General features: G+C 37.6%; 2 protein-coding genes across 4 annotated transcripts in view; one reads left to right on the top strand and one right to left on the bottom strand.

Moving 5' to 3' along the window:
- FILIP1L (filamin A interacting protein 1 like) overlaps positions 1-11571 on the bottom strand; it is a 45986-nt gene extending 34415 nt beyond the window's left edge. For both annotated transcript variants that reach the window (XM_045540407.1, XM_045540405.1), the window contains exon 1: positions 11451-11571. The gene's annotated coding sequence lies outside the window, so the exon portion shown is untranslated. The remainder of the gene's footprint in view (positions 1-11450) is intronic.
- The window catches only part of CMSS1 (cms1 ribosomal small subunit homolog), a 344697-nt gene that overhangs the window by 45791 nt on the left and 271986 nt on the right, over positions 1-26920 (top strand). The window lies entirely within an intron of this gene.

The following is a 26920-nucleotide window of genomic DNA, read 5'->3' as shown; positions in this document are numbered from 1 at the left end:
AAATTACCACCACTAGCAATCCACTGTCTTGTCACAGTATTTTCTGTAAATTCATGGCTACTTTGAGCCTCGATCATGAGACATTAGCAAATATTCTCTTAATCATTGGAATAATACAGCAAGTTTAGTCATTTGGCATAAATTCATAATTATTTTTGGATGGTTTAAAAAATTGTGACTTTGCCAGTAATAACATCTCACATTCCCCAGAGGAGGTAGGTTTGTCATAAATACCATTTCCGTAGAACATTTCAAGGAACTTAAAGTTCTCGGAAAATATTTTTTAACAGGCAGCCTTTTCTCAGACAGACTTCAAAGGCATAATACTATATATCCTTAGAAATATATGTGTATGTATTTTATTAAGAATATATGTATTTCTTTTATTGCTCAAAATGCATTTGTATTTAGATGTTCCTTTTGTATCTTAGCAGATTGAGGAAGCAGAAATGGATTCTTTAGAAAGGCATTCTGATGTAGCTGTTAAATTTTCCTTGTTTTAAATTCTCCATTAGTTCCTTTTTTCTCCTCCCAGATCTTAAGTTATTTTCATTCAGATATTACACATAGGTATTTTGGAGGATTAGTATAATTCCTGTTTCTCAACACTTATTCTTTGGTGGGTTGCTTTTCTTTCTTTTATTCTTTGCTTTTTAAAAAGGAGATTGCAAAGTGGATCCTTTTCTAGCTCTTATTCTGAGCAACACATTAAAATAAAACAAAACTTTTTTTAAGCCCCTGGTTTCTGTCCTTTTTTTAAAACTTTCCTCTTTTACTTGGCTTTCTTAACATTAATTATTTGTTGTTCAGTTCATCATATTTAACATAAGAGGCCAAAGAAGGGACCAGTCATGTGCCAGAGTGGATGAGTTCACTGGTTTTCACCTCCTTGTAGTCTGGCTGACTGCACAGAGGCAGTGGCTAAAGTGGTATGCTTGGGAAACCAAACGTTTCCTAACTTGTTAGTAGGAAATTCAAACTTCAGAAATTTAGAAACAACAACAGAGGCTTATGTTTTACTGTGACTACTGAAGTCATGTGGTTCGCCATAGAAACAGGGTAGATAAGAGCCTGAAGAGTGCAAAATGTACAACATTTTGATCCTTAGAAGATGGGGTTTTTTTGTTTGGTTGGGTTTTTTTTTTTTTGGTTCTCCATTTTTGCCATAGTAAAGCAGTAAACAAGGGACAATGGAAATAAGGAAATTAAATAGTATTTAGAGGCTGTGGAAGTTGACGATAAAGGTTGATGTGTGGCTTGGCTTCTGGCTGAGCAAGCAATTAGATCTTGAGCCACAATGAACATCTTCCATCTACCCTTACTTTTCTTAGTTCCTGAGGATGACTGGTTTATGTCTCTTCTCTGATTTTTGGAGAGCTAGTTTGGGCCATATGTAAAGTCTAATGACAGGTGGAAAAGTTTTATTCTAGAATCTGTTGGCACATAAACGACCACTTCTCTTGTGGTCTGTGTTTTGCATATCGTTTTGCATGCTTTGTAAAAATTAAAATTATTTTGGTAATCTGAGCCTTGTTTAATTGTCCTTTGACAGACAGTTCAAAGCATTTGGGTTACATTTTCCTTTTCTGCAACTTCTGAGCACTGAGAAGAAAGTTGAAATAAACAGAGTTTGATCCTACTCCCTCTTTTCTAAGTTGGGTTCTTTTAAGATGAATGATATTTTAGAGCAGCAGTCCCCAGCCTATTTGGCACCAGGGATTGGTTTCATGGAAGACAATTTTTTCCACATACCAGGGATAGGGATGGGTTTGGGATGATTCAAGCACATTTATTGTGTAGTCAAACCTCTCTGCTAATGATAATCTATATTTGTACCTGCTCCCCAGAGCTCACATCACTGCCTTAGCTCCCCCTCAGATCATCAGGCATTAGATTCTCATGAGGAGCACGCAACCTAGATCCCTCGCATGTGCAGTTTATGGTAGGGTGAGCACTCCTAGGAGAATCTAATGCCACTGCTGATCTGACAGGAGTGGAGCTCAGGTGGTGGTGATGTGAGCATTGGGAAGCGGCCATAAATACAGATGAAGCTTCTTTGCCTGCTGCTCACCTCCTGCTGGGCAGCCCAGTTCCTGAGAGGCCACAGACCAGGACCCTTCCCCGGCCTGGGGGTTGGGGACCGCAGTTCTAGAGAATATTAAGCTTGTGTAGGGGCAATTCCATCAAAATATTCCGGTGGTCAGCAACAGATCTGCTAGAGGTGAGAGCAATGACTTTACATCCCACGTCTCTTGCCCCTGAGCAGTAGTTTCACCCATTTAGTTATGCTTATCTCTGTGAGAAATGTTCTGTTTGTGGCAAAGTTAAAGAAAAAGCTATAGTGTGCTTCACCTATGTGCTGTTTGAGTACTTATTCATTTTTGCCCTCACCATATATTACCTTGTAATTTGAATTTTAAGAGAGGGCAAACCATCTCAGGTTTTTGGGAGTTGAAATAAGTGTTTTTGAAAAAAGCTCTGACTTCACTATCTGTCAGTTTTACAATTCACCCATTCATAGCTAAAAACAAAGAAAAAAACAAAGCCCCAGTTCTTAAACAACTGAAAAGCTACTTTTAGAAAAGCCATGTGTCTGATGGACAGGAAATATTGGACCTAAATCCGCTATTGACTCACTATTTGACCTTGCTTATTGCCTGTCACCTCAGTGCAACATGGTGAAAGCAGTACAGGTTCGTCAGTAAGGTTTACAAAGCCTCTGGCAGTCCTCAAATCGCAGTTCCACAAAATAAAAACCCCCATCGACCTTTAGAATCCTTTCTTCCCTTCTTTCCTGTATATCACTGTATACAAATTCACATGTTCAAGAGATTTTATGGCTTATCAAGTCTTGGTAGTTCATAGGATGGAAAACCTTAATTGGAATTTCATGGGATTCAGATTTATTTATTTATTTTTTTTTGAGACAGGATCTTGCTCTGTTGCCCAGGCTAGAGTGAGTGCTGTGGTGTCAGCCTAGCTCACAGCAACCTCAAACTCCTGGGCTTAAGCAATCCTACTGCCTCAGCCTCCTGAGTAGCCGGGACTACAGGCACGTGCCACCATGCCCGGCTAATTTTTTCTCTGTACATATTTAGTTGGCCAGATAATTTCTTTCTATTTTTAGTAGGGGGGGTGGGTCTCGCTCTTGCTCAGGCTGGTCTCGAACTCCTGACCTCGAGCGATCCACGCGCCTTGGCCTCCCAGAGTGCTAGGATTACAGGCGTGAGCCACCGCGCCCGGCCTTATTTTTGATTCTTTATATGGTAATCATTTGTTGTATAGTTCAGGGTTATAAGTGTGTTGTAACATCAAAGAAGTAAATCTTTTTAGTGTTTTGACACTTAAAATGTTATACTAAATTGAAAGTACAATTAAACTAAAAAAGTAACACCTGGGGAGGAGTATTTAGACTGTTAATTTCCAAAAGGGAATCTCTATTGTCTGTGCCTAGGGTCTGATCTAAGCCACTTAGCCCAAGTTATAAGATTTGTCTTAAAAATTTGTTTTTTGTGTGTGTGCCTCTGAGGCCTGGTGGATCTTTCAAGATAAAATTGGGAGATTTCAGACTAGCTTTTAAGCCTTTTGCAGTCACCTCCTCTTTTTGGTTGTTTATTCAATAACTTATTTCTTACTTTAAGTGATTAAGACATCTTTAGGAAAGCTCATCTGGGTTTCTCATGGGAGGGACTGTCTTCTAGCAGGGGAATCAGGATAAAGGATAACCTGTCTTTTCGGAGTAGCTAAGGTTAGGCACTAGAGACATGGATTTTCTCCACCAAGCCTAATCTTTTACTCCACTTTATAGCTGGGTATACAAGAACATGAGCTCTTCATGACTGCATCCTACAAAGCACCTCCTCTTTGGCCCTGAGGCAACCCCTATACAACAGCCTGGCAGAACCTTATTGTAGCACCAGATGATGGAGGAGCATCATCCTTGTGGGAAGACAGGCATAACTAGAAGAGTAATTGGTACCATTCACTGACTATCTGCTATAGGTCATTATTTGCTAAAAGCCAAATAATGGATTTAAAAAGTAGAGTTTGGGTGTTGTGATCCTGGTCCAAGCCTTCTTTTCTCTTTTTACCTCAGGTCCCTTTTTAGAGTAGACTTCCAAGGAATAAATCTGCCATCCTTTTTGGAATGTTCCATTCCATTGCCCCCATTTACCTTTCAGTTCCCATCTTTTCTATGAATGTTCCTTAACTTGTCTAATGATGGCTGGTTTTCCTTTTCTGAGTTCCCACAGCTCTTACAGTTTTATGACAAATATTCTATATTGTTTTGTAGCACTTTCTAATTTTAGTATATTAGTTTTCTTCTTAAGCCAACTATAAGCTCCTGAAATGATTGATACTTCCATATCCCTCATATGGGTTTGAACTCCATACATACGTGATGACCAAATGATTTAGAAGTAAGAACCATTTCTTAGGGGACTACAACCCTCTCTTAGCCTGGATGGTGCCTAAAGGTCTTGGAATTACTCTTGTTATTAGAGCAGAAGGACAAGTAGGGTTTTGTTTCTCTTGTTCCTATCAATCCATTCAGTGAAGTGAGGAATTCACTTAGAGATTGGCCAGAGAATCTTAACTTTGCCTGTGATTTTTTGATTCTTTGTTTAGCCTAATGAATTTTATGGAGCTGTAAGAAGAATCTCATGGGGCATAATTTTGGAGGAGATGAGTAGAATCCCAAATCACTTGACAAAGTTGTTCTCACCTTTATTTGAAAGGCCCCCATGTAGCCAGTTGTATGAAAACCTCAAGCATAATATGCAACCTCAAACATAAGGTATTTCTTTTAATATTATGAATGTTTATCTTTATAATAAATGAATTGGTATTTTCAAAGAGAAGATAATCTTCCCTTTAGCAGCAATGGATTTGTTTTCACAAAATTCCACAGTGAGATTCACCTCTTCTGCCATTCCTAATTAACACACTAACAAGGTAAGACTAAGGGACTTTCACAGTATCTCACTGCACAGGCCTTTGTCTTCAAGAAACCAAGAATGTTCTCATGCTCTCCCCAGGCTCCTAGCTCCTTCCTTTTCTTCAAATTTAACAGCAGCAGACACTTAAGTCTTCTCAGCCCAAATGTGATGAATGTTTTACATTCCTCTTATGATCTCTGCTCAGAGATTTGTTTTTGTTTTGATTCACTTAAAAAAGAATTTAAAAAAGAAAGAGAGAAACTTAGTTCACCTTTAAACTTTTGTTCCAGGACTGGTGGGCCATGAGACATGATAAATCTGGTATATTTGCTTCTGTCCGAATGTCCCATCTTGGAGGGCTGACCTCATCTTTAAGGCTGCTCTAGATACAGTGATTTGGAGTGCTCACAGGCTCAAGGGCTACAGTTATGTTAATCTTTCCTGCACTTACATGTGGACTCTTTCCCTCACGTTACTCCCATTTTCTCTACCTGAATTATCTCTGTAATGATACAATCAGTAGTTTGTATTTTTACATAGTCTCTGCTCTACTTGATCAGAGTTCTCTTGGGGGTTACTGCCCACCATTCAAAAGTGGACGACATTGTTCTCTTTTTTGAGGTTTGTGGAAACCAGGGGTACAGGAGGCTCATCCAAAAAATGGATGGCAGAGCCAAGAAGAGTAGAACTCAGATTTATCAACCCATTATTCTTACTCTTTAGCCTCACCATTGAGACAACACTATTTGTCCATGTCAGTTCAGTGTCACTAGTAAGCAAGCTTGACAATTGGCTATATTCTGTTGTAGTTTTTAAAAATACTCCCTTATTGCTTGTCTTTACTTAATTTTTATGTACAGCTGACCTCTCCTTTCTACATTGCTTTATCAGTCCATTAAAAAAAGAGCTGGGATGGGACCATGATTGAAGCCATTGTGCAAGAGCTGCTGGTGATCTTAGTCCTTGTCAACATGATGTCAGTCAGTGCTAAGGGGTGTAGCTACGTTGGTTACATGGTATGGTGTGTGGTGAATTTAGTTGCTGGACCTGTTATCCTGCCTTGTGCTTAGACCATGTCTGGCAGACACACAGTAAACATTTGCTACTGCTGAGGAGAGTTGTAAGCCCTAGGCTGGGTTCGCAGGTTGTCATTGGAGTTACCTAACTTTGAAATTAAAGAAAAATCGCTCCTCTTCTGTAAAATCTGGCAGATAATACTGGACTACCACACAAACTTTGGAATCAAAGTGTGTGCTTGGGAAAAGGCAACATTCTGGTTTTTAGTTACTGTAAGGATAAGCTGTTTGGGCCCCATGACTGCATCTTCCAGGCTCTCAGCTAAGGCACATGGATAGGGAAATTCAGTTGAATCCACCCTTCATTAAGGACCAAACCACTGCACTGTGTGCTCTTCCGTATTTTGCTTTGAGTCCATTCCATTCCCCTAGGCGATTCACCTGGTACTCTTTCACCACCATCAATCTCATCATTTTGGAGAGGGATCTAAAATGAGGTAGATGGAGGTAGGCAGAAAGCAGAGAAGCATCTGACTTAGTCTGCCTACCCAAGACACACTGTACAGTACAAAGCAGATTTCACTGCCTGGATTAACCTGAACCTAACTTGTTTTCTGCTTTTTGTGTTTGTAAGTCACTTCCATATGGTTACTCTGAGTAGTGGCTGAGATTTGTTTACCACTCCTGAACAAAATCTAGAAGAAGGGTCTCTCCCTAGCTCACTGTTTCTAGAAATACTTTTTCTTACCAAATAAGAAGCTTCTAGGTTGTAATTTATTTGTTTGTACGTTTATCCAGCACCTTTCTTGTCCCAGTGACATACCTACTAACTGTAGCTAAGTACTTTCGTAGGCACTGGGGATAAAGCTGGTTGCAAAACTGACCCTGAAAGAGTTTATAGTCCAGGAGACAGACAATGAGCAAATAAGTAGTTAATGTGTAATTTAATGTCACAGAATGTAGTGTGAAGGAAAATAAAGCAGAGTAAGTACCTCCAACAGCTTACAGCCTTCATAGGTGACTTCCTCTGTAGTTTTGGGGAAGGTTGGTTTGAAGTCATTAAGTCACTTTGAATTTTAGTAGGGACCCTGCTAGCTGGGGAGGTCTGGAGTGTACAAAATGCTTAGCTGGAAGATATTAAGAGGAGGTCATTTGTCAAGTTAGTGGCTCAGACCTAAATGTCATTGACCACAGAGCACACACTCTTTCCAGGGCACCTCCCGCCTTCCTAGAAGAGAGCAGGCTTTGCCATGCAGAGGACCTTTAAGTACGTTTATTAGTTTTCTTTGTCCTCCCTTTATCACCTCCCCTCTGTTGTTGTAGTCTGATTAAACTGTATTGATTGTCACCTCCCTCCTTTCCCTTTGCCTTCTTATTAACAAGAACTTTGAACCTTTCCACTTTCTCTTTTTAATGGGTTTTATATCTAAATTATCATCTATAGTGCAGAGGCTTTTTCTGAGGTTCTGTTTTCCTCTCTTCCTAGCGCTAATTAAAGGAAAAACCAATGGCGGGCTGTAGCCCAAGAATGCAGGGGGCCCTGGCACTGCCTCTGAGTAGCTCTGTGTCTTTGGGGCAAGCCACACTTTGGACATCAGTTGCTTCTGTAAAGTGAGGCATTTGGATCAGATAACCTCCGTGGGCCTCTTTCAGCTGTAAAATTCTGTGGATATTCTATGCCAGGGTTTGTGTGGGTGGGTGGGGGTGGGTGTACACACTCTCTGGGACCTACGGGTATCCCATTGTCCATATAGTAGAACTTATCAAGGTACTTTTCAAACTCATATCTGTGGAGTTGAGGGTTTGTTGTTCTGATGTAATACATGCTTTCTTTTGCTGATAATAACTGCCCTTTAGGCTAGAATCAGTACTTAGAAACAAGGAATTGAGAGTATGTCTGCACCCCTATCTGTCCCAGTGATACACTTACTTATCTGCTCCTCTACATAACCTCTCTACCCTCCATACACAAACACATCATTCCCAAGCTTGTTGTTAAAAAATAATAATTGTATATTTTACAGTTAATCAAATTTTAGAACCAGTACAGCATAAGAATGTGAGGATGATCATATTGGAGAAAGAATACTGCTAATATGTTCTTCTCTGTTTGGGGGCTCAGAATTAAAACTGCTGCTGTACTGTCTTAATCTGCTAAAGCATCTGGAAGAACAAGCATGAAGAGGGAGTGTTTCTCTTATATCTGAAAAAGAACCAAGGGACTTTCCTTGGCAAGCCTTCCCTCCTTTTTTGCCCAGCTTTCTCAGTCAGAGACAATGTTAGGTCAGTCAGGGAGAGAGACTCTAAACTCTGTTTTTAAGAAAAAGGGGTGTAGAAGGGCTTACAACAGCACTGGTGATGATCTGCCAGGAATTAGTGTACCTAACAAAATGATTCAAGACATGAATGTCGCACCTTACTTTGAAGTAGAAAATGACCGGCCAGAGGAGGTTCTAAAAGTCATTACAGTACACATTAAGCATAAATGACTGGGTTGGTGGCTCAGAAATACTGTGGTGATGGCAGAAGCAGCCATAGAAATATTTCTTTGAAGGTTTGTGATGCTGGCTGCATATGCAGGGTCTCTTCATCTTTAAATCCTTATTTAGCATAATATACAGGAACTAAACAATCAGTTTAAATCAAAGCTAAATTTATAGTCAAATACAAATTCAATAACTACTAAAAATCATTTAAAATTAATGATATTCCTAAGCGATAAGGTAGGATGTGTTAGATTTTTCAAAGATAAGGACTGGCTATGTGAACGATGGGGCGTTTCAGTTCCTGAAGCAGGTTGAGACCAATATTGCTTTACATCCTCTGATTATTACTCCACAATATCCAGTCTTCTATAAACAGTTCTCTTCCTGCCCCCCTTCCTTTTTCCTTTAAATAGGAGGGGCTGTATATTTTTTCTACTCACCCTATAAAATGTTCACTTTGCCCCGAAGCACTAGATATGTACAGAACATGACCTAAGAAGAATTATTGGAATTTTATTCTTCCTTCCTCATTTTCACTTTTTTTTTACCTCAAAATGCATTTATTACCGAAGGCACTATTTTGGAGAGGAAGGGGCAGCAGAGAACTCTTAAAAAAAAATTCAGTCTTTTGAGAAGGCAAATTAATGGGAATTGTAAGAGGACTGGAAAATTAAGACAGTAAAGGCTTGATTTGTGTTTTCATATTGGCTGTTTACTATAGACTCCATCACAGCATTAGGAAAATAGCACAAACATATCAGTGCTTAACAGTTAAAGCTAATCTCCACAAAGGGGCAAGTGAACTTACTAAGCATAAAATTATTATATGCTTTATTTGGAAGTGTAAAAATTGACATTCATTGTATCAAAACCATTTTTCTATCATATAGATTGTCCCAAGGACTACGAAATGCTCACCCAGACAGGCCATTGGGAGATAATGTATCCATGATAAATTCTTGTTTAACTTTCAGTTTTAAAAGAGGTCTTAATGTGTAATTGAAGTTAATAAATGGAAAAAAGTGTAGAATATTAAAATCTGTCATTTAAAAAATTGTTTTAAATTGATGCTTGCTTTAAAAAAATAACAGGCAGACTTTGGGAAACACAGCTGTTAGAGCTTTGATGGAAGTTATGATTTTCAACAGTTGAGCTATAGTTTATGGTACAGATGGTACTTTGGGTATAGCTGAAACAATAATTGATGGTTTCTATTTCCCTACACTTCTGTTAGATTCAAAAGAGCAGAATACCTTTTTCCCAAAGCAGGAGTTTTTCAGTTTCCAATTACTGCCTATATCAAATAAACGACTCTTCTATTGCATATTCCGTACTTCTCCACAGTGACCTGGGTGTTGGCCTCACTTTTCTCATTATGGTAGGCTTCCCTAGCTTTGAAATAATAGTTTTGTGGAAATCCTACTTCTCAGTACTAACTTGCAGTTTACATAGCTTGTCTTCAGGCCAAATAACATATAATTTTTCTTTTAGAATATGAAAACCAAAGTTTTGCATTGCTCCAAACAAAATTAGCAAAAATAACAACAACAAAAAAATGAAAACAAACTCGTATGAAACAAAAAATTGGTAGGCACCAATGTCATATACTTTAAAAGACTCAAATACAGGAATTACTAGAAAGACACAGATATAACCCAAATTTTAAGCATATTTTTAAAATGCTGTGTTTCAAATGATAAATCTTCTAGGATCTGACTTTTTCTTCTCACTGACAAAAATAAAATGTAGAATTTGTAACAGATACATCTCGGATGGTTGTAGTACTCTGGTCCTCTTAAATTTTTACTATATGTTCAAACAGTTATATGGTCATTTCACTGTCAACAATATTAAGCATTTTTCAGTCTTTTAGAGTGAATCAATAAAAATGGCAGCCTATGAATTCCGAATTTGTATTGTGTATACTTTTAAAACATAGGGGCTATTTAAAAAGGGAAATAATTTAGTCACATAGTTCTTAAAGTTTTGTTTTACAATGTATATTTAGACCAGATAAAGTTTGATAAATCATTTTTTCATCTCCTAGTGTTCTGAACTTGACATAGCATCTTTTATTTTTAGTTCCTCTGCTTATTCTTATTTTGAAAAGTAAATTAAAATATTATGTAGATATGCAGTATCCCCAAGTGTTCAGTTATCATACTGTAAGGGTTCATTTATAGCAATAGCCTGTTCAGGGTTTAGATGTAAGTAATTACAGTTCAAAATGACACTGATTAATAAAATCATTGTGTGGGCTTTACTTTTTAAATTAGTATTTTTACATAATATGCCATTATCTAAAATATTACTCCACAGAGGATAGCTGTAAGTGTGGTTTGTCATTTATCCAGTGACTGGAATTGAAGTAGAAAGTTAGAACTCAAAACTGTGATAGTTACCTTCCCTGTACAAATTGACATAAAGACAGAATAGTGTTTCTAAGATTTTTTTTTGAAGCTTAGAAAGGTTTATATTTTTTAAATTAGATCCATCCTAATTCCAAGCTGTATTCCTAACAGTGTTTTTCTAGTCTTTTATGTTAAGATTTACACAAAGTGGGGGAGAAAAAACCGCGCTAACAAACCTCCTACCGTGTGGCGGTGATTCGCACTCCGCGCGTGTAAGACGAGCGCGTCCAAGCGAGGAGAGAGAAGATCAGGAGATAGAGTTGTTCCATTACAATGTAATTCCCCACCCTTTCCCCAAAGGTTTCTCAAGACAGGCAGGATGCAATGTGTAGCTCACTTGGAAAGCCTATGAAATACACAGCCCCCCACCTCTCAACGTTTAAAATTAAATCCCAAATCTGTTTTCTCCGCCAGAGAAAACTTTTACTTTCAAGTTTTGTGTGAGTGGTTCTGAACCTAGAATTCATTGGATGCGCTTTACGAAACCTGTCTGCAGTTTGGGATGCTAAGACAACTTTAAACGCGACCTACAGAACGCTACCTGGCTCCCGGACAGCAGTGCCCCTTGGCGGGGCAGAGCCGCCCTCCTGGGCTTACCTGAGCCGCCTGCACCGGGGCCGGGCGGGGCCGGCCGGGCCGCTGTCGCGCCGCGCTGGAGCGGGCTGTGCGCGCTCCGGGAGTCGCCCGAACAATGCGAGCGGGGCGCCGAGCGCGCCCGGCTATGGGCGTTACGTCACCGCGCTGCCTTATAAGGCGCTCCGCGTGCGCGGCGCGGGCGGCGGGGGCCGGTGACCGCCAGAGCCTCGGCGGCGGCGGCGGCGGCGGCGCGGCAGCGAGACCCGGCTCCGGCCGGCGTTCCGGCTGTGCGAACCGAGCGTCGTCCCCGGCTCCCGGCGGAGGGCACGGGCGGTGGGCCGGGACCTCAGGCGCCCTCCTGCCGGGCTAACCGAGTCATTGAGGGTCACTGTCGATCGCTTGTGACTTCTCTCCCTCTGGGTCTCTGAAGTTTCTGGTATTGCTTCAGAGACTTAAATACACATCCTGTTATTCTTATGTAAACTTTTGTAAATACATTTTTTTGTTACATTTGTTTTTTGGTTGCTGTGGGGGGAGGCGGGAGAGGGAAAGGAGGTTATTTTGGAGACATCTGGTGGGGGTGTGATTTAGACTTCAAACCCTCTCTTTCCTCTTTGTAAAGAGTAGGGGTCCTCAGAGGATAGTATTTTATTTCCTGATGATGTAACTACCAAACAATTCTTCAAGTGATGATGGGAAGGCCAGATGAAATCTTACTTTTTTTCAGTGTTTTTCCTGAAAGAACCTCCTCGTTCCCCATTTCTGCATGCCTGTGTTTTAACAAAAGCAGTTAAAGCTAATCAGATTATTTGGGAGGGAAAATATTTTTAAAGAAATTAAATGTTTTGTGCTGTACTTTCAAGACAACGTATAAAAATAGAATTTTAGGACCAGTTTTAATCTATTTGTTCTCTTCTCCTAGCAAACAAAATAAAGCAAAAAATAAAGACATGAGAAGAAAAAAGAAACTGGCCAAATATGATTGGATTAAGCCCATTATCCTCAGATTTGTTTGTATAAATCCTATTTCTTGTAAATGAGAAATAGCCTTCTAATTATCTTGCACATCAATAAAAAAGTAATCTCTAAAGTTCTAGCCCAGCCCTATGAATCTGCTAAATAAATTAGGGGACGTGGCAGCCTTATTTGCAAGCTTCAGATGAGTAGTTTTAGTAGATTGAGTCCATTTAAAACCTCCTTTTAAATTACGTTAAAATAGGATTGCTTCCCATTATGTACATATGTCTATAGAATTATTGCTTCCATATGTTTTGTCAAACAGGAATAATGAAAATAGACTGCTTGCTTCATTTTCTTCGTGTGGAGTGGAGAGTTGTGTAGTTAGTGGAAGTGGTGTGGAATAAAGCTGCAGGGCACAAAATTAAGTGGGTGTCCTCTTTGCTAAACTGGGAGCTCACGTTGCCACTTCTACATCACTCTAGGTACCTACTGAGAATCCTAAACTAAACTTACTCCTGCTTTTCACATACAGTAAACCATTTTAGGAGAAGTGAATGACCATACTCTTAATTTAAACTTAAAATTTAATATTTGATTTGCAGTTTTGTATTAACATTTTAGATGTCTGTTTTCCTACTCTCTCCTATACTTGTGAAATGCATGTAATCTTTTTAGTCCCCTGTGCTTGCCTTGTACTTATCAAACATCCTTTTTGAGGCTTTTATGCTAGTTTGTTTATATTACAAATGCGACAAAATGACTGTTACGAAAGTTGCACGAAGCATAAACACCTGAATCTCAATCCCAAACCGATTGCATAAAGTACTTTTACCCCAAAGCTCTCATTTTTTGCAGCTTGCTTTGCTTCTTTTTTTCTCTGATGGGCAAAGAAGTTTCTTAACATTCGACACTACCATTTATTCCTTTCTCATGGTTTTTTACTCATGCTTTGCATTTATTTTCACTCTTTTGACTTCCCAGTTCCCATGTGAAATATATTAGTATTATTTCCTCCTTTTCTTTATCTCTACTCTGAAGAATAGAGAAGTTGAGTGGATAGAAGACTTGTCTAAGGCTCTTGAAGCAAGAGAAAAGAGAATTTGGGGTCCTACTCTTCGTATGCCTTGCCTGGTTACATTACTGGTGTGTTATTCTTCAGGCACTGGTCTCTGACCCAGCTCTGACTCAGCTTTCCACCTGAGGTCATGGTATGTGACCACTCTCTCCAAGAACCAATAATAACCCTCATTTATTGAGTTTTTAGATCATACCAGTCACTGTACTTAGTGCTCTGTATCCATTCCATCATTTAATCTTCACCACACATTTTGAGTTGGTATTATCTGTACTTTTCAGATGAAGAAACACATTTAGAAGGGTAAAGTGGCTTGACCAAGGTCACACAGCTGGTAAAGTAATGATGTGGGGATTTAAAGCAGTGTTACATATACAGCATTAGTCTTGTCTTCTAATGGTTTGCTGATGTCTTCTTAATGGTTTGCTCAGAATCTCTCACAGGTGTTGGTAAAGGAGTGTTCTGATTTAATTGAGAAGTTTGTATCTTTACTTTCCATACTGAACACTGAACTAGGAATGTCAAGACTCGTCCTTTTTGCGGGCCACACACCAGAGTAACCCTGATTGTACACTGAATAACCCTAGGGGGCATCATTAACATTGGGGACATGGTAGATTTGTGTATTTACTGACAGTTTTCTGGAAGGTGGCAACAATGTGTCTTATTTTACTAATATTAGAATATCATAACAATTTTCCTAAAGATGAAAGTCAAGGGTTTTGAGGGAGCAGGACCTTTATCTGACACAAGAGCACCCTGGCTTGTGTATCACAAACTTCAGCCTGCCGTGGGCATTGTGCTCCCCTGGCCATGTGAGTAGGTGAGTAGACTTTTATTTCCTTCCCTCTTTCTACCAAAATTCTCTTTGAGATGTTATTTTTGTTCTCTTGGTTTCTGACATATATTTATTAGGAAAATAGAGTTATGATCACTGTGCCTCAAAATTACCTGAGAAAATTTTACTTCCTAGCCTAGTTCTGTCTAATTACTATATGACTCTTCATTTTGTAATCACAAATTTCCTACAATTAAGCATGCCTACAAATTAAGATTCTTTCTACAGTTAGTAATCTGAATTTCTGATCTAAATCAACATTAGCTTTAAGCAGTGATTTAGAAATGATATAAAGGAATTTTTCTACCAAGCTAATTACTTTCTAATGTGGGAAACAGTTTGTAGGTGACGAGGCTGGAAACCAAGAGTTATTGACTAGATTTAGCCATATAAAATTACTGCTTTTTATATGGTCAAAAACAGCTCAATATCAGCAATTTCCCATGGTTTAAGCTAATGCCAGATGGTTATTACAATGACCACAGCAACTGGCATTATTAGTAAAGTCAATCGCTACTGACCATAATAACATCATCATTATTTAACTGTTTCAAAATACCATTAATGTGCTGCTAAGCATGTCAAGCCAGTTCCTCTTTGTGAAGTGCTCTTATTTTCTTTCACATCCTCTCTCCCTCCCTTTGTTTCTTCCTGTGACTGGTGAAGTCTTTCCGTCATCCAAATGCAGTAAATACCAGAGAAGAAGGAGGAATTAACTGAATCTTTCCCGAAGCTGCCCACAACTTTCACTGCTGGTTCTTTAATCAGTTATGGGGAGATGTGCTCTGCTCCCTAAAGCGTGCTTCAAGCTGAGATGGTAAACACTAACTTTGAATGTGACACATTTGCTCCTTTGCCCCTATGAGATAGTATATGTGGAAACACTGTAATGTACAAAGAAAAAGAGCAATTCTTATTACGGACCTGCCTGTATGAGAAGCTGAACAGAGTGGGAATAGAGCCAGGATGGCATGAGAAGAGGCAGAACCCCAGGGTCCTGTGTTGCTTTAGGCTGCAGTTGGATTGGCTAGAATATGAGCTTTTGGTGCTAATGTATTCCACCCCAGGGTATTTTCTGACACCTCATCTGCAGCCTTCTTGCAAGGCAGCTTTGCCACTGAGCACTGGGTAACCTTGTCACGGATCCCAGGTTCTGGTCCCTCTTCTGTTGCTATGCAACTTAGGATGAAGGCTGAAGGGACTGAGTGCCACACGTAGGCAACTATAGAACATGAAGCCAGAGGGGATGTCTGAGGGTAAAAGCACCTTCTTTCCATCCCTGGGACAATCATTTTTCTAACCATCCTCTTTCCTTCACTCTATATTTCTTGGGTGCCACTTGCCTGGCTCTGTACACACATATGCCCACAGAGAATAAACCACATCCTTGGTCAGTGCAGCACTTACCTTGTACTCTGAGAACCTTCAACTAGCAGTTAACTGGTTAAACCTGGATATACATATAGACCCTCTCACTCCTTTTTGTTAATAGATGAATCTTTTGTTTAAATTTCAGAATATTATTGGGGTACAAACCCTTTGATCAAATGAATTGCCTTTGCACCGCCCAAAGCACAGTGTGCCCATCCCACACAGTGTGAATCACACCCATTACGTGTGAATTTACTCATCCTCTCCTTCCCGCTCCCACCTGCCCAGTCCCCATAAACATTACTTCCATATGTGTACATAAGTGTTGGTTGATTAGTACCAGTTTAATGGTGAGTGCATGTGGTGTTTGTTTTTCCATTATTGTGATACTTTATCTGCTGCCTAAATCTTTTGGTCCTAGGCCTTCGTAGTCCTTGAAGGTTCCAGAGCCCTCTACCTATTCCACTCATACTTAAGCTGACTTTGATTTTAGAACAGTGACCTATACACTTGAGAGCTCTCTTGGGCTGATTACAGCGACAGGGTCAGTGTGATACTGGGGAATAGGAAGCCCTTTATTAACATTAAAACAAGTGACATCTTGTAGTTTTTAAAAATTAATTTTAAAATAGTTCTCTTTTTTCATTTTAAAACTAATAGGTACCCATCATAATTTGGAAAATGAAGAAAAGTAAAAAACAGAATTTTATATATAGTCTACCACATGAATACCGCTAACTGTTAACAATTCAATGTATTGTATTTCCTTTTAAGTCTTTTTCTAAGCATTTGTAAAACATGATTGTTTTCATAGCATAGACCCTGTGTGTTTGTCCGTGTGTGTGTTTGTGTGTGTGTATGTATTATGTATCTTTTTACCTTTATTATATATATTTTAATCATGTTGCTGGCTTTTCTATAGACATTGGGTCATTTAACAACATATATTTACATATTCTTCCTAGGAATAGTGGTCACAAAGCCAGTCCTTGCCTTTTGGCCTCGTAACATTGCCATGGTTTTGTTCTTCACCAAATGAAGCAAGGCAGTCTGTATTTAATAAGAAATCTTTTCTTGACCAGAAACCTCCTAGTCTTGGTTTGCATGGGATGCTGTGAGATGGCTATGGACTCTAATGGGCATGCCAGTAGGTGCACAAAATGACTTAGGGAGAATGAGGAATTGATAATGTGACACCGCCATAAGATTATTAAATGGGAGGCAGGAAAACCTATTATTTAGGTCCAGTCCATTTGCTTATTTATTCTTGCAAACATTTTGTGTTTCCTTGGTAACTAATAATAGTTTTGAGAAAATGTTGAACTCACAAGTATTATTGCAGGAGTTAAAAAAAAAAAAACCATCAAATCACAGAAATTAGAGATGGAAAAGACCTATTAGGTCATCTTCCCTGTCCCTTGCCAGTACAGATTGTTCTCAATGCTTTGTCCAGTCCATTTTTTAAAGGGACCCTGTCAAATAGTTTATACCCCATATCTTTTTTATTACATTTTTAAAGAAACCATTCTAACAGATTTTTCCATATAGATGAGGAGCTGGATTTTAGGGTAAATATTTGTGGTGAAAGACCTATGGATTCAAAGTACAATTGAACGGGTTTTATTAGTTGGAAGTCATTGGAATGGTTTAGGATATCTTTAGAATACTTGACCAACTAAAGTGTGAAACAAGTAGGTAAATTGAATTTATATGTTTTCTTTTATCATTAGAAACTCAAATAGAACAATCCATTAGCACGAACTTTTAATCATATAAACTCATTGAAATGGGTCTAGAAGGCCTGAGAATATATACATCTAGGAAGTAAAGTAAGAGTAAAATGATTGCTTCTAAGGTTATTGTTATGAGCAAGACATTTTATAATATCCCTTCCTCTTCCCAGTTCTATTTTGTCCATTGTTTATATAGCCAATTGCTTGATATGAAAGTGTCTTCTAATTAATTGTAAAATCCTCTTCTTCTGTCTGACATCTTCCAAACTCCAGAAGAACAGAATAAAATTGTCTCATAGAAGCAATCGGTGGTGTTAAAACTAAATACTTCCTTCCCTATGTTATGGCTGGAGATGTCTTCACTAGAAAAATAATGAACAAATTAAGAAGAAATGTGTTTAGAGTTGCGTTATGGAGAATGATCCTTTCATAAGATCACATTTTAGATTGTAAAAAGTCTTAGAAAACATCTATTCTACTTGTTACTATCCCTGTTTTCTCTTTTTAAATAGATGAGATAAATGGAGCTCAGACGGGATAAGGAACTTATCCCAATGTCACACAGTAAAGTGGTGACCTAGTCACTATGTTTTATCAGTCCATAATGTTTCTTTTGGGAAACATGAAAAATAGCATAATGAAACAATATGATGAGAATTGTGAAAAAGAATATATCTGAAGTCCTAATTAGTATTAGAGTAATTTACCTAGTTAATACTAACTACACAACTAATTTGGAACATTGATGAGCTAGTTATCCACTTCATGGATTAGAAACAGTCACGAGAATAAACAGACAACCTACAGAATAGGAAAAAATTTTCGCATACTACACATCAGATAAAGGACTGATAATAAGAATCTATTTAGAACTCAGGAAAATCAGCAAGAAAAAAATCAAACAACCCTATCAAAAAGTGGGCAAACGACATGAATAGAAATTTTTCAAAAGAAGATATAAGAATGGCTAACAAACATATGAAAAAATGCTCAACATCCCTAATCATCAGGGAAATGCAAATCAAAACCACAATGAGGTATCACTTAACTCCAGTGAGAATGGCCTTTATCAAAAAGTCCCAAAACAACACATGTTGGCATGGATGCGGAGAGACAGGAACACTCACACACGGCTGGTGGGACTGCAAACTAGTGCAACCCCTATGGAAAGCATTATGGAGATACCTTAAACAGATTCAAGTAGACCTACCATTTGATCCAGCAATCCCATTATTGGGCATCTATGACAAAAGTCATTGTATGACGGAGACACCTGTACCTGAATGTTTATAGCAGCACAATTCAGAATTACAAAGATGTGGAAACAACCCAAGTGCCCATCAATTCACGAATGGATTAGTAAATTGTGGTATATGTATACCATGGAGTATTACTCAGCTGTAAGAAATAACGGCAATACGACATCTCTTTGGTTCTCCTGGAGAGAGTTGGAACCCATTATATTAAGTGAAGTATCCCAAGAATGGAAAAACAAGCATCACATGTACTCACCAGAAAATTGGTTTCCCTGATCATCACCTAAATGCACATTGGGGAATGATACCAATTGGATACCAGACTATGGCAGGGGGTGGGAGGAGGGGATGGGTGTATGCCTACATGATGAGTGCATTGCGTACCATCTGAGGAATGGTCATGCTTGAAGGTGCTGACTTGGGGAGGTGGGGGGTGGGAGGAGGGGATGGAGGTATAACTACATGGTGAGTGCCAGGCGCACTGTCTGGGGAATGGACACGCTTGAAGCTCTGACTCAGGGGTATGGGCGGGACATGGGCAATATATATAACCTGAACTTTTGTACCCCCATAATAAGCTGAAATAAAAAAAAAGAAAAGAAAAGAAATGCTCTTTTGTTTCAGTTCTTTTAAATTGGAGATCTATAGATTGCTAGTTATCAACTCAGGCCACTAAGATTGGCCATATGTTAGCAATTCTAGTAAAAAATTTAATGGAGTAGTGTGAACTTTTAGTATACATATCTGTTTATTTAACACCATTATCCTGCATGCTTGCCACTTGGTCATTCTGTACATGAGAAATTTTATTATAATTTATGTTACCAGGTTTTCAATGTGCATCATAAAATACAGGTTTGGAACATATGTCAAAAGTCTTGTGTCCTCTTAGATTGAATTCTCTCTATAACGAGAACTTCAGTGTTTTGTCCAAGAATTGGTGCATGCACAGTCAAATTGTTATTAGTCAGTGCTGAACAGCTCCAGAGAATTTTTACTTCCCCAGAAAGTCCATTCCATTCCAAACTGAAAATTTGTTTCTTCTCACTTCTCCTGATTGTTCCTGGTCTTTCCATGAGGCATGTTGAACAAATGCACTGCTTTAAATTAACGGCCTTTTAAATATTTGAAAACAATTTGTCCTAAATTTTCATTTGTTCCTATATTTCATGTAACCGTGTGTCCAAAAGTTTGGTGCTTAGAATGAACAAATTATATTATAGATTCAGAAGTTGGAAATAAATGAAAATAGCTTAAAACATGGTATGGTAGGATTTTCAGTGTTATCAGTTATCCTTTCCTTTTATAGATAATGTGTGCATGCATCTGTGTATGTGTTTGTGTAAACATGATTTTCTTACCACTGTAGACAACCACATCACCCTGTTAAGTCATTGAACTTACTAATCACCAGTCTTCTAGTGAACAACCGTACACCTAAGTATTTTCGTCATGTACTGTTTCTATGATAATCTAGGATAATTGCTTCTATCCTATACTGGTTTTGTTTGTATTACATCTTTGTTATAATAATAAAATAATAACAAAAATAGATGACACATTGAATGTTTAATGGATGCCAGGCACTACCTGCTTTACATATGATAACAACTTTGATCTACAAAATGACCGTGTGATAGATAACTGACAAACAGAGAGGTTACATAACTTGTCCAAGATCACAGAGCTAGTAAATGGTGGCACTAGGGTTTGAATTATAGACTGACTCCAGCAACTTCTGGAAGAAATCACACTTGGTGTCTTATAGTAGGATTTGGACTTAGGGGATAAACAATACTAACATGGAGTCTTAGAACTTTGTATCTCTCTTATTTGCCACTTAGTTCACTGGGCTTGTACCATGGGATGATAGAGTGAAAATGGACTTTGGAGATCATCTATTCTGCTCGCCTCATCTTATGGTTCATGGAACTAAGACCCAAGTTGTGCAATAGCCTGTTAGGGGATATGCAGATGGGAAGAGCTCAGCCCAGAATGCAGTCTTTTTCTAACTGTAGAATTCTCAAGTGTTTCCGCTTCATATAATTTCCTCTCTCTGTCTTTTCCCCACCTTTCTCCGTGTCTTTTTTCCCTCTCTAGTTACCTATGGCACTCTCAGTGGTAAAACAACAATTAATAGAAATCACATGTAAAGGATCACTTAAAATCCTACCATACCATGTTTTAAACTATTTTTGTTTATTGCCAACTTCTGAATCTGTAAGTTCTTTTACTTTTATCTTTTTAGATTATGACATAGATTTAAGAATCTCATGAAATTAATGATGAATCTCATCCATTGCATTGATTTAAGTTTCACAGCTCAAACATGCCACTTCTGTTAAGATTCAGAGAGTGGGAAGGGAAGGTGGGAAAGGAATTGCTGTCATTTATAGAGAACCTGTTGTATGCCAATCATTCTGCTCACCTCTCTAAAGTCTCAAATCTCCTTCCCACTTTATGGGATTCTGTATTAGGACCAGCACAATACACTGCAGAGTGGGAAGTCCACAAAAATGATAAATGAGGAAATGAACGGAAAAAAGTGCTTTGAATCCAGCAGGAGAAAGAGATGACAATCATATACAAATCACTCCCACCGATTGACTATTAGCTTTTGGTTCATTTTTGTGCAATTTATTTTACAGCTTTCAAGGCAAATGCCTATGCAGGATGCCATGGGATGCTAGTTACAGTTAAAGATTTTGGCTCTGCACTTTTGAATCAGCTGAGTACTGAGAAGGCTTGGATTCAGAAACTATTCATTTTTCCATTTAATCAAGTTTCTTTACTTTCCTTGACCACAATTATTATTTGCTGTGGAAATTTCCCCTTTGGGGTGGTACTTAACCATGCAAGTGGGGTAAATTGTGTCATGATACTGCTCTGACAGCCTGCAAACTTGAGGAATAAAAATTGCAGAAGCAGAGTTTCCTTTCAGGAGTCAGCTGTGGACCCACAGTGACTTCTTGGCAAAATATACTTTAAAATCATGCTGATTTGTTTTTGAAAATAATCAATTCTAATGAAAACTGTTCCAACTGAGTTTTGAAACACAGAAACAACTTTCAGTTACCATTAATGGCTATTGCCCTTAGTGATGCCAGAAGAGCCTGTCCCTGCCCCCTTAACCTACACTGGAAGGGCATTTGGTAGAGACCTGGTGTTAACTCTCAGTCACTTCCAATTTGGAGTCTGAGATTTATTTCCAAATGCCTATGTTCTCTTAAGATTGACAGAAGAAGTTTATTATATGATTGCTAATTTGTCTTATTACTAGACTATACCGTGCCACTTAGAGTATGCTATAAACTAATTTTTAAATAAATCTTATGAATAACCCAATTATATTTTATTGTCTTGCCTTTTTGGCAAAAATTAAAATTTCTTTGTTAAATGCAAGGATTTAAAATTTAGCACAAGTTCTTAAACTAACTTGGATGTTTCTTCATTTCCGTTTTTTAATACATCTGTAGACTGAAAATATAAAAGTGGCTTAGGTTTCGCTTGACCTGAGAGCCGCTGACTGACTTTTGGTTAAAAACAAATCTCTTGCTTTCTGTCTGTCTACAGCTCAAATATGCCATTTCTATAAAGAAGATTTCTGTCTATCTGTATCACGACACAATTTCCTCTACTTGTGTGGTTAAATACCACTTCAAAGGGACATTTCCTTAGCAAATAACAATTGTGGTCAATTCCAGGAGGGAGAATGCCAGAGCAAGGGACTCTGGATAGACTGTAGCCACTGATTGGTCTCATGGAGCAGAGCTGGGCCTCTGCAGGTGGATGTTACAGCCCTGACTAAGAGGTTGGTCACATAAGGTGGGACCAGACTGTGAATGGGTCTTAAAATTCAATTAGTGGGTTGGGTTTTAACTTCATGTTGTAGATAGTAGGGTGCCATGAGCAGCTTTTGAGCAGGTGTGTAATATATTGAAAGCAGTTTTAAAAGAATTATGGCTTTGTTACTTCCTTTTTGATTGCATGTTAAGTGCAATATATTCATATGAACTAGAACTAGGAGTACCCTAACCATGTTATATATTAATGCTTCTCTTAGGTACAATCTTAGGACAAGTGGAGGTATAGAGCGGCATCTATTGAAAAACTTTAAATGTCTGCTCTGAGAATCAAAATAAAATAAGTCTATGATGTAATTAAATAGGAGAATTTTTATAGACATTAAATATTAGAATAACTGCTAAAGAATGGTTCTCCTGAGCCATTTACTTGACAAATAATTATGATTTACCAAAGGTTCTCTCCCCACAGAAAAAGTTGGTAGCTAGGTAAAGATCCCCCAAGGCTGCAAAAAATAACAACAAAAACCACATCTGAATATGATTAAATTGGTTTGTTTGTTTTGCTGAGGTGCCTGTTTGATCCGTTATTGAAAATAGAGGGAGGCTCTTTATATTTGAAGGTACACCTTCTTATCTAGACCTGTCTGCAATTTTATTTATTGCCTGTGGAAGGCAAAGTAGAGAACAAAATCTTCTTAGAATGCCTTTTTTTGCGATATAGACATTTTATCTTCATTTTTTCCTCTTTCAATGAAAGAAATTCTATGACTGTCTTCATTTGGTCAATTTTCATATTTTGTAAATTTCTTTGCAAATAAAATAACTCTGCTGAGAACTTTACCTTGTTTCTTTTCCCTCCATGATCTTATTGGACTTGCATCTCTTTGTTTGGTTCATGAGTTATTTAGAATTGTGCTGCATAATTTTTAAACACATATTTTGAGATGGGGGAGAGTATCTTTTTTGTCCCTGATTATGTTATAGTCAGAGAGTGTGATCAGTATGTTATCTATCCTTTGAAATTAAGATTGGTTTTATGGCCCCACTGTGTGTTTACTTTTTGTATAAATTCCCTATCTGCTTACAGAGAATTCATATTTTGTAGGAGTTAAGAACAGTGTTCTCTATACAGATAAAGCTTGCTAATTGTATTGTGAAAATCTGCTGTAACCTTACTGATTTTTGTCTGCTTCCATTGTTAATGACTAAGAGAGGTGTTCCAGAATCTTCTACTGTGATGGTGGATTAGTCTCTTTCTCCGTTTCTGTCAATTCTTGCTTTATATATTTGAGACCATATTTTTAGATGTATGCAAATTCAAAATATTCCTAGGAAATGGAATCCCTTTACATTATATAATGACTCTTTATAAATGCTTTTTACCTTGAAGTTCATTTTGTCTGATATTAACATAGCTACATAATCTTTCTCTTGATTAGTAGTTACCTGACATGTCTTTTTTCCCATCTTCTACTTACTGCTTTACTATATCCTTATGTTCTAATGAGTCTCGTATAGACAGCATATAGCTGGAAATTATAATTGTTGGATTGTTTTAATTCAGTTTTATAATCTTTATCTTTTAACAGGATCATTTAGTCTATATTTATGGTAATTATTGATATATTTGGATTTGCCATCTTACTTGATAGTTCTATTTGTACCACCTTTTTGTTGTTTTTATCTCATTTCTTGGCTTCTTATTTTAAGAATTCACTTCCTTTCTACTTTGGAATATACACTGTATTCCTTTTCAATTAGGGATTAATTACCCTATAAATTCTACCTCACAAATTAAATTCTCAAAGTCTAAAGCTAATCAGTGTCTTAAGCCTCCTCCATAAACATTTAAAAACTTCAAAACACTTTAACTCTGAGCTTACCCTCCCAATTTTTACATTATTATTGTCATATATTTTAGTTCTATCTTTTTTTTAATTCCACAAGACATTATCATCTATTATTGCTTTTAGTCACTGTTAGTTTAGGTACACCAACATACTTACCACTGTCTTTGCTTCTTATTCCATCTTTTATTCCAGACTTCCATCTGGGATCACTTTCCTTCAATCTAAATGCCTCCTTTTGAAGTTCCTCTAGTGGAAATCTGCTCTGTGGACACTATTTATTTGAACATGTCTTTATTTCACCCTTGTTCTTGGGAAGATTTTTTCCTGGGCATAGACCTCTAAGTTAACACTCGTTTTCTGTCAGCACATTGAAAATATTACATGACTTCTGGCTCCCCATTTTACCATTGAAAAGTCATCAATCTAATTATCATTCCTTTTTCCTCTGGCTGCTGTTATGATCTTCCCTTTGTCTTTGATATTCTGCAATTTCATTATTATGTACTTAAGTTCAGATTTCTTTTATTTTATCCCTACTGGGTGTAATTGAGATTCTTTAGTCTATGGATTCGTCTTTCTGCGGTTCTAGAAAATTCTCAGTTAATATTAACTTTTCAAATGTGGCTTCTGAACAATTTTTTCTCTCCTTAATCTTTTATAACTTAGATTAGACACATTAGACTTTCTCACTCTGACTTCATGTCCCTGAACTACTCTTTCAGTTGTTCCATCTGTTTGGCATTTCAGACTATAATCCATACTATTTCTTCAGATTTATCTTCCAGTTCACTAATTCTCATTGCTTGATCTGTAATTATTACATATTTCATTTCTAAAAGTTTCTCTTTTTTTTCTAGTTTGGCCATTTTTCATAGTCCTTTACTTTTGTAACGAGAAATATCCATCTTGTTTTTCTTTTACATATTAAATATGTCTTACATGGTGTCTGATCATTGAAATTTCTGAGGTCTTTGCAGCTCTGATTCTGTTGTCATTTTTATGACTTTCAATCATTGTATTTTATTTGCTAGTGTGCTTTTGGATTTTTTATATGAACTCATATATCTTAGAATTTTATATCTGGGAATTCTTTGAGCCCTGAATTGAAGGTAGCTTCCCCCAGAGAGGATTTCCATTTGTTTGTGCCAGATGCCAGGGGGTATTTTCAGCCTAGAATCTCTTTAAACTAAATTTTTTGGCTCAGGGATCTTTGGGGTTTTTGTTGTTTTTGTTTCTGTTTGATTTTTTTTACCACCCAGTTAGTGTGATTCTGGGCTGCAAATTCTCATGTGGGCTAGCTTGTTATTATAAATTCTCAGTGGAGTTTATTTCTCCCCTTACTCCAAATGCCATAGTTCAAGGCAAGCAGTTTTCCTTGTAGTCCCCCTAGAGTTTGGTTCTGTTTCTAAATCGCTTTTACTTTGACAGTTTAGCTCTTTGCATTCTCCGCTTATATGGGACTAGGAGGACCCTGGGCTTTGTTAAACTCTGTCCATGTGCCCTATGATGCCATGAAAACTAAAATTTAAGTTTACTGGGTTCAAAAAATGCTTTCCAAGCAAAAACCACCTTTTTTGGTGCTTTGCTTTACCTAGGTGTTCACTTTTATTCAGTCTTTGGCCTTGAATATTCCTTAATAACTTGCCATCTCATGGATGTATTTTTTAAAAATATTTTATATATTTTATTTTGCTTTTTTTTTTCTTTTTGTCTTTTGGGTTTTATATTTTAGTGAGAATAGCTTAGGGTAGCTAATCCATTTCACCATGAGCAATGGACATTAGAATAATACAATCTAATACTGAAAATAAACCTGAAAACTACATAAGAAATATATGAAACGAAATGTTTCAAATTAATATGTTGGAGCCAATTGTATGGTCCTTTATGCTAAGAAATGGAGTTTTAGCTTAACCTCTTAAGGGTTTACGTTTCAGCATTTCCATTCATTGTTCAGCCTAATAGGCCACTAGTGATTTTCCAGCTGCCTAATCATATAAAAGTGGTCTCAAATATAAGCTCAATTATTAGCAAAACTTCACCTTTTTAAGTTTTAGTCTTTCTTAGGTCCACATATTAACAGGAAATTTGGTATGCTGTCTAGAATAGCTATGATCTACTAACACTTTAACTAACACTTGTTAGTTAAAATCCTATTTAAACATTTTTCTGATTTTTCACAGGTGTTACTTCTTAGTTTAGGCAAGCACACATTAGTCAGAGAGATAGATGGTCTAAGAAAGGTTAGAAAGCATCCTCTGTGCTTTCACTGAATCATTGTAAAAAAATAGCATATCATTGAACTCTCATTCCAGGTGTTTCAGAGAAAAACTGTTCTCATGTGAATGATGCTACTTTGAGGAAGGCATCTTGAACTAGATAGTTTTTCATAAAGTATTAGACAAGTCTCTAATTTTGTAGAGAGTACCATATAATATAAGATGCCTTCACATCTTTGAAGAGTTCCAAGAACATGGTGACTTTAACCTGTTTTCCTCCACTGAGAACTGTCCTGAAAATAATGCCACAGGTTCTCCAAGTTGTCCAGACTGTGAGTAACCAAAAGAAAATGATACCTTGGCTAGGATGTATCCACCTGTAG

Source organism: Lemur catta, chromosome 1 (assembly GCF_020740605.2).
Source record: "Lemur catta isolate mLemCat1 chromosome 1, mLemCat1.pri, whole genome shotgun sequence".
Lineage (NCBI taxonomy): Eukaryota > Metazoa > Chordata > Mammalia > Primates > Lemuridae > Lemur > Lemur catta.
Note: the sequence above shows the minus strand (reverse complement) of the source record. Positions and strands in the feature narration are given on the sequence as shown.